Source organism: Cynocephalus volans, chromosome 11, assembly GCF_027409185.1.
Source record: "Cynocephalus volans isolate mCynVol1 chromosome 11, mCynVol1.pri, whole genome shotgun sequence".
Lineage (NCBI taxonomy): Eukaryota > Metazoa > Chordata > Mammalia > Dermoptera > Cynocephalidae > Cynocephalus > Cynocephalus volans.
Window position 1 is genome coordinate 102416720 of NC_084470.1, and position 9261 is coordinate 102425980.

Consider the following 9261-nt stretch of genomic DNA (forward strand, 5'->3'; position numbering starts at 1 on the left):
TCATTCGTCCACTGGATTGCCTTGCACTGCACTGTCTTGGTTTCTGTAGCTCAGGGGTCAACAAACTTTTTCTGTAATGGGTCAGATAGTAAATATTTTAGGCTTTGTGGGACACATATGTCTTTTGTAGCATTTTTTAAAACAACCAGTTAAAAATATATGACCGGAGTTCCGGTCAAGATGGCAGAATAGATGGTCCCGAGCATCACTCTCTCCCACAAATCAACCAATTTACAATTATAAAAATGTATCAACAGCCAAGCTGGGGCCACTGGGGCTCCGGAGAAGAGAAAGAGAAACCTACAGAGTTCATGAAGTGGGAGAAGCCACGATGAGAGAAATAAAAAACTGCTCTGAGCATTTTGGGCTGTGGCCACTTTAAGGCTGGAACTGCTGAGTGCATGGAGCAGGAGCCAGCAGAAGCTGCAGCTGTGCCCTTCGAATGGAGTTGCTTGGAAATGGCAGAGGAGAAGAGGGCCTTGGATAGCAAGACCACTAACAGGGTTCCCATGGACCCATGCAGGTGTGAGGAGCCAGAGCAGCTGAAAATGGGCAGCCATTCAGAGGCCAGTGAGTCATTGCAAGGGACCATCCCAGGGCCTGTCTATGGGAAGTGTTTGGAGCCTGAGTAGTGGGTGAGACAGGCCCACAGGGAGAACACTGGGACCCAGCAAGGACAGCTGATCTGCCCCCCAAACAGTGCAGGACCACTCAGAGGAGACTGGTCGGGAATGCAGTATTGCATGGGGGACAGTTTGATGAAAAACTCAGGCCCAGATCAGAGTTTCTGTACAACCCAGGTGCACTAAGTCTCCAGAGAGCTGGAAGCACATATAAGATCAACCATTAAAACCTGAGCTACACAAAAAGCCTCCCTAAGGAAACAGCAGCAAAGCAGCAATTTAGTTCAACCACACAGCTCAAGTACTGGTTCCCACAGGAAGTTCCCCTGTTTTGGAAGTAAGCAAAGGACAAAAAATTAGTTCCAGTACAGGCACTACCAGCACCTCAGAGCCCACCAGGGGACCTAAGGCTTGGATCCGGGGACTGGATCCCTCCCCATAACCACTCACACCACCAGCATCTCGGGGCCTGCCTGGTGACCCAAGGTATGGAGAAGGGGACCGGACCCTGCTCCTACAAACAGGAACTGTGCCAGTACCTTGGGGCCTGCCTGGGGACCTGACGCATGGAACTGGAGAACAGAATACTCTCTTACAACCAGGCAAACCACACCAGTCCCTTGGGGCCTGCCCAGGGACCCGAGGCATGGATAAGGGGACTAGGCCCCCTCCCAGAATCAGGCATACTACCACCACCTCAGGGCCCCACCTGGGGGCCTTGGGCATGGATTTGGGGACCAGACACCATTCCCACAATTAGACACATCACCAGAGCATCAGGGCCCCTTCCAGGGACCCAAGGTGTGGAGCTGACGACTGGATCTCCCTCCCACAACCATGCACACTGTGCCAGCACCATGGGGCCTGCCTGGGGACCCGAGGTATGGAGCCAGGAACTGGAACCTCCCCACAACCAGGCACACTGGCAGCACAAAGGAGCATGCCAAAAACATCACCTCCATCTGGGTGGCCCACTACAGCCACCATAATAACCATGGCTACTGAGAAAGCAGCTAGATGCCCCAACCAACACAAAGATGGTCCACTAGCCACTGGAATGCATTGACACAAGGAGAGTTGCCAGCAGAGAAAAAGAAAAGAAGAGGACATCTCTTCTCACAAAGCCCATTTCAGAGTGACAGAAGAAGAATCTTCTCTATGATAATATTGGGGGACCTGATCACACCTCTCAGCATTGGACAGATCATCTAGGCAACAAATCAACAGAGTAACCATTATTCTTTTAGAAGGAGAGAAGAAATCTAGAGTTATCAGTCGTGGGAGAGGGGGAGGGACAGGGGGATAGGGAGAGATTGGACAAGGGGCATAAAGAATAAGTACAACTTGTAACAATATGTATATGCTAGTAATATTGATTTGATCACCATATCTCAATGTTGACCCCCAAAATATGTATAATCAATTTTGATTCAATAAAAATTAAAAAAAAAAAAGGCTTTTATCTCTGAATACGTTCTGAGGTACTGTGGGTTAGGATCTTAATACATCAATTTTAGGGGGACATAGTTCAGCCCATGACAGGGAGAAAACATCCAGTCTTTCCTCATTACATATGATATTACCTATAAGTTTTTTGTAGGTGCCCTTTATGGAGTTGTGAAAGTTCCCTTCTATTCTTAGTTTGCCGAGAGTATTTATCAAGAATTAATGAAATTAATGTTAAAATTCATCAAATGCTTTTTCTATATCTGCTGAGATAATAATATGATTTTTGTTAGTTTATTTATAGTGTGCCTTTAGAATGTTGAACCAAACTGGCATTCCTGGAATAAACTCTAACTGGCCATGCTGTATGTATTGACCTTTTTTTCTACATTGTTGGATTCAATTTTTAGAGATGTACTGGCTAAAGAAACAATAAAACTACCAAAATATAAGTGACATGTGTACACAAAACATAGAAAATAAGTTCAAAACCAAAACAATTATTTGAAAGTATGCTGAATTAAAAAGATGGAAAAAATAAATGTTCAATATTTCATGTATAAAGTAGAACTTCATGTTTCCAACAGTAAAAGCCATATATGATTGCTGAAGCTGTTTGAAAGATGTTTGCTTGGAAATGTGAGATAAATGTGCAGCACAGCAGCAGCTCAAATATCTATAAATGACATAATAGCTTATGGCTATGTAATATGGTCATGACAACTTGCAGATGGTATGGAAGGCCACTTGAAGAACAAATAAATCTAGCAGAGTATTTTTCATTTCAACACAGTGTATGCACAGATGTTACTAATTTGAAATTCAATTTGAACATGGTGGTGGTTTGAAAACTTTATTTTTTAGCTTGAGTATTGGCGAATATGATTAGCTGTAAACTGTATGAAACTGTGAAGGATTGCAAACTTAACAAGTGTGTTTTAGAGCTGAGGTTTTGTGAAGATATATGCTCTGATGTCACAGTTGTGATGAAAAGAAGTTTGTGAAGTCATTTCCAAGATCAAGGATGTGTTGCTTCTTTTATCCATAAAGTCTTGCTATAAAAATGTCCGAAAAATAAATAACGTGCCAAGTGACATAATAAAATTGTAATTAAGTAAAGGGTAGTGCATTGCATTCTAGATCATTCTTTTTACTCTGTGATAATGTGGAAAATGTAATATAAATGACTTTCCTTGTATATCGAGGCACAATAATTGTAGAGAAGAAAAGTCGAGAATGCTTGATCTATAGAACAAACTCTTAATCTTTCTGCAAGAGAAGAAAGCTGTTAGGACTCATCTTTTTAAAGATATGAGTGGGGCAGCTGGGCTTGCTTATTTGTATGGTATCTTTGGTATTATAATGATCCTGATACTTCCATGAAAGGAAGGAGTACAGCATGATTTTCAATGGCAGATAAAATCAAAGGACAAGAACAAAAATTAGAAGCTTGGAAGAACAGGGTTTGTACAGATTGTTATGACAAGTTTCATAGTTTAGCAACAATTATCCAATAAGTTATCAACTTGATATTTCAAATATACAAAGACTTATTACCAAACACCTTATAGATTTGAGAGAATTTTTGCATTTTATTTTCCATTAAAAGAAGATCTTTACATAGGAAATTCATTGATCTGAAATCCATTTGTTTCATTGAGAGATTATTTAAATTTAATTATAACTTTACAGGAAAAAGGTATTGGAGTGTTTAGTGATGAAGGATTGAAAGTGAATTTTGAAAATAAAGCATTGCTTTCTTCACTTTTTTCAATAAAGATCAGACAAATATCCTGAGCTTGCTAAAATTCCTTTTAAAATCACTTCTGTCAACATACCTCTGTAAGACTGGTTTCCCTACTACTGGTATTATTAAGATGAAACACAGAAACAATTGAGATATAAATCATCACTAGTGAGAAGCACTGTGATCAATCCAAACTTGATCAGGTGTTAACAAGCACAAACCATGCTCATTTGTCATGTTAAGAACTTTAATACTGATAAATACGGTGTTTGTTCAAATGCACTTAAGCATTTAATATGGGGATTCACTTTTTCACACATAACTCTTTGTTTAGTTACAACAGCAGAATGATAAAAGCTGTAAATGTATCAGCAATTCATTATTCACCTATATACACACTTTCAATAAATATTTTGTACAGTTTTTGCCATTCTTTTTCTTTCTAGGTAATATTTGTCATATTTATTGAAATGTAATTTTGTGTGTGCTGAATATAATAAATCTGGAACTTGTATTTCTTTTTCCCCCCAATTTATCTTTCTAGTGCATTATATTTTAAATGATAGACTTTATTTTTCAAAACAGCTTTAGAAGTACAGAAAAACCTCAAAAGATAGTACAGAAAGATTCCATATACCCTACATCCAATTTCCCTTATTATTAATATCTTACATTAGTATGGTGCGTTTGTTACAATTGGTCTTAAAGTCTACAGTTTCCTTAAGTTTACCTAATATTCTTTTTCTGTTCCAGGATCTCATCTAAAAGACTGTGTTACATTTAATTATTGTGTCTCCTTAGGCTCCTCTCGGCTATGACTTTCCTTGTTTTTGATGACTTTGACAGTTTTGAGGAGTACTGGTTGGGTATTTTGGAGAACATCCCTCAATTGAGATCTGTTTGATGTTTTTTACATTATTATAGTAATTAAGTTATAGTAACCTATTTTTTGTTGTATTTTACCAGAAGCACTGATGTGTAGTGGATTGGATATTAAAAACAAACAAACTGGATCTTCTCTCCAGATGGTTGAAGAAGCACTGCTCTGGTAACCCTGGGGTCACTCACGGAATTGAGGTGCTCTTGAATGCCCTAGGGAAAGGTGGGTCCAAGGCTCCTCTGGGTTTTCGGGTCCCCAGCTGCAAGACTTTTGCTCTGATGACTTTCCTCCAAAATCTTTCAGTCTCTGGGTCTCTCTCATTGATCGTCAGATTCCAGGGGAGGGACTCCTGAACGCAGCTTGGGGAAGGGCAACTAGCAAATGTGCAGTGACATGGGGTGGGTTTGCAGGTGTGGGGCTCTGCCAGGATGCCAGGCTCAGGAGGCTGACGTGTCTGAGCTCGCTCATCCCCACTTCCATCACATCCTCGCCCAGGTCTCGTTTCTTTTCTTTTCTTTTTTACCCCCCTACATACTCTTAGTTTTCTAATTCCAAAGCCCTGACTTCTCATTCTACTTTCTAAAGGGGGATGATGAGATACCACTTAACTATCTCTTCAAACAGATGAGGCTGGGACAATGAACCCAAGGTAGGAAACTAAGCTCTATTGTCTGGTTTTAATCATAGGATGCATTTCTTGATAGAAAATGTGTGTAGCTGCAGTTCTACTTCTCTTCTCTTAAATATATTTTCTTTTAATGTTGCTCACTTTTGATGTGGTGATTCAAATAACTAATTTAAAGAACAGCAACTACCAAAATGACACATAGATTAGTCCACTGTGATGTTCTATGGGTAATACATGTGCTATTGCTAACTCACAGTTATGCTGTGGTTTGTCTGCCTCCTTTTCCATCTTGGCCTCTGCCACAGCCTCCTAACTGGCCTCCCCACCTCCAATCCTTGCCCTGTCAATGCAGCCTGCCCAGGAGCCCAAGGTCTCTAAGAGGCACCGCCCACCTTCTCACTACCTGCTTGAAACTCTGCCTGCCGCTTCCATTGCCTAGGGTGTGGTCTCAGGACCAGCAGCATCTGTGTCACACCAGAACCTGTTGGAAATGGAAATTCTCAGGCCCACTTTGGCCTACTGAATCAGAAACTCTGGGGGTGAGGCCCAGCAACCTTTGTTTTAAAAACCCTTCAGTTAATTCGGAAGCATGCCAAAGTTTGAGAACTCCTAACCAGTGGGATAAAATATAAGCTTCTGCTTTGGGGAAAGCCTGCTCCAGTCAGGTCCCCACCTGCCTCTCTAGCTTCTTCTCCCCCATTTTCTGCCTTACCCTTTACACCATAGCAATGAGGAATTGTCCGCAGTTGCTTGCATAAACCACTCTCTAGCTCATGGTGGAGACTCCCTTCTCCTCGCCCGGCCAGCTCCTACTTGCACTTGAACACTCAGCTCCAGTTACATTTCTCCAGGAAGCGTTCCTCCTGCCTCCCTGTGCCCCCTGGGGTGCTCCCCAGTACCCCATATCCACCTCTATGACTAAAAATCATCACATTGTGTTTATCTGCCTATATCTGTTTTTGCCACTACATTGTGAGCTCCTTTTATTAGGGACTATGCTTTGTTCATTTTTGACCCATAGCACCTAGCCAGCCCAGTCTTTGAGCGCTTGACATGTAGTGTGTTACTGGACATTTGCCAAATGATTGATTATGAATGAGTGAAATAATGAATGAATAAATACTTGTCAACATTTCTGTCACATCTGTGGTTATATTCCTGCATTCTTTTTAGCCAAGTAAAAATTCCCTTTAATTCACCAGATGTAGCAAGCCCAGGATATACTAATTCTACCTCTTTTGCTTTTTGAGGTTACCAAATGCAATACAGATTCTTCCTGTCTTAGTACTTACACATAATGTACTTTAAGGCTCCCATATTTGGTACAAGGGCCAATCTTAGCTCCCCCTCAGTCAAAAGCATTATCATTTTGTGAATTTGGCAGCAGTAGAGTCTTCTGATTGATTTCTGTCACTTAACAGCAGACTCATTTATCTGAGTTTGCTGAGAAGTCATCATGAAGCTCATATTGACTGAATCAGTGCAAACGTTTTTTAAAAATTATACTCAGTGCTCCCTTAGGGCTTCTCTTTGCTGCCAGGGGAGAAGCATATATTTAAAAGCAGAAAGCAAAACATCTCATTGCTGTTTGCTCATATTTCCCTGCTTCCTTCCCTCCCTCCCTCCCTTCCTTCCTTCCTCTTTACCCTGTGACCTGATTGCATCAAAGGCAAAGAGAAATTTGAAAATGAGACATTAAGTAACCCTGTATAAAATCACACAAGCAGAAAACCACATTGAGTCCCAAAGTCATTTCTCCTCTTCTCCCCCTTCTGCACCCCTGTGTCCCTGAGTAATCCAGATCTGCACATCTTTGCCTCAGCTGTGGCAGGACATGCACACAGCGGCTTGGACTGTGGAGGCTGTCAGGCTGTGCTGACCAGCATGCTTCTGCCACTGCCCCTTTGTCATCACAGATTGCATTTGGAAGTGGACTTTCTGGCCATGGTATGGATAGAGCAATAATAAAAATAATAAATAATAATGATGATAAGTAATTTTATCTTTTATGTTGTTTATATTTTTCAATGGACTCTCCCTTTCATTCTCACGTTTCCTTTTTTTCTGATAGCTGAGATATATTTGTGATAGGATTATTATCTCAAATATAACGATAAGGAAGCTGTGGCAGGAAATATTAAATTTCCCAAGTTACCTAGCAAGTCGCCTGAGAACCTGGAAGTAAAACACTTTCTTTGAATTCTCATCTAGTTACTGGACAAGGAACCAAGATGGAAATGGTCAGATGACAAATTGTTCAATGGAGTATGCGGAATGTTCATGCAGTGTCCTTAGCAGGTGCACTCACATGGACACAGTAGGGCCGTGAGTTTCAAAGCAGAAGCTTTGGAGTCAGACCCAGGTTTGAATTTTATTTCTTCCACTTGCTTAACTGTGTACACTGAGCAAGTCACTTAAACTCTCTGAACCTTAGTTTCCTCTTTTGTAAATGGGGAAAATTGTAATAATAATTATCTCATTTTATTTTGAGGGTTAGATGAGCTAATATCTAAAGAGCCTAAAATTATGCCTTAAAATTATAGCAAGTATGTAATAAGTGTTAACTGCTATTATTGCATTCAAAAATCCCTTATGAAGTCTTCTCTAATTATACTAATGAATCCATATTACTCTTTCTGGTCATAATGGACTCATTTTTTTGACACAACTTAGCAGTTCAGAATATACTTGCTAATATTCTTTAATAATTATTAAAGGTGTATTCAGCTTGTCTCCCTAATTATGTTGCAAACTCCAGGGCCAGAGTCTTTGCTTTATACATTTTCTGAATCACTGCCAAGCCCTGAACTTATATTCGGATGAATGATCTTTGCTTCTGTCTGGCATATTAGATTTTTATATGTAAATTACCTTATTCATATTTTATAATGACACCATGCAGGTAAAAACATTTTATTATGTATGCCATTTCATAGGTAACGAATATGAGCAGCTGAGCATTTATGATGTACCTTGAGATCTTGTTTGGAGGTTCTAGCAGGGGAGCGCAGCTACACCCTTGACCGAAGAACGGTCCGCTCCTCTGGCGGGGAAGGTCGTCCTCTTCGACCGAGCGCGCAGCTTCGGGAGGGACGCACATGGAGCGGTGAGGGAGGAAGGGGACACCCACCTAGCCAGCCAGATCAGCCGAATCAACCCTGGCGATCAATGGGGTGACAGATGTCGCAGCCAGATCACCCTCACATCCGCAGCTGAGCATTTAAATGATGTAGTTATTAAGTTCATTGGACAGAATTTGAACCCAGGTCTTCTGACTCCAAAATTAGTTTTTTTTTTTTTTTTTACTTCACTTGAAGGGTCTGGTCAACGTAGACTGGACTAAATGGCTGACAGTCATTTGCTGTACAAATTCCTCTTTTTGTTTCCCATTTGGAGATGTCTGATTAAGGAGTTGAAGCAGGTACATTCAGAAGGGTATAGAAATCAAGATTTCAATTAGGGAGTGGTACAAATAGAGTTGGACCACATCATCCAAGCCCTTCCAGACCTTGGGGTCAAGGCCAAACTGACCAGGACTGGTGGCAAGCATTTTCTTTCTTCCTGGTCACACCTACAGAGGAGTTGAAATTTTCGTAGCGTAGCCAAGTAGGAGATGACTTTTTAATGACCTGAAAAAAATTTAAAAGAAAAACAAACAGAATTTCATAATAATATCAAAATACTTGTTAGGAAGACTATTTCCCCGAAATTTGAGAAAATACTTCTGAAATGTGAACATTTATTGTGCAGATACTGCATTGAAGTAAAACAGACATTCAATCTTAGTTTTCTATGATGAGCTAAGACAGACACCATATTTCTTGCTATTTTCAGATTTGGAATATCCTGGAGTCACGATTAGGAACAGGTTCTCTCTATTGTGACCTTGTGCTTTGATTAACCTGTCCTGTCCGGCCTCCAGTCTGCTCAGTTTCTT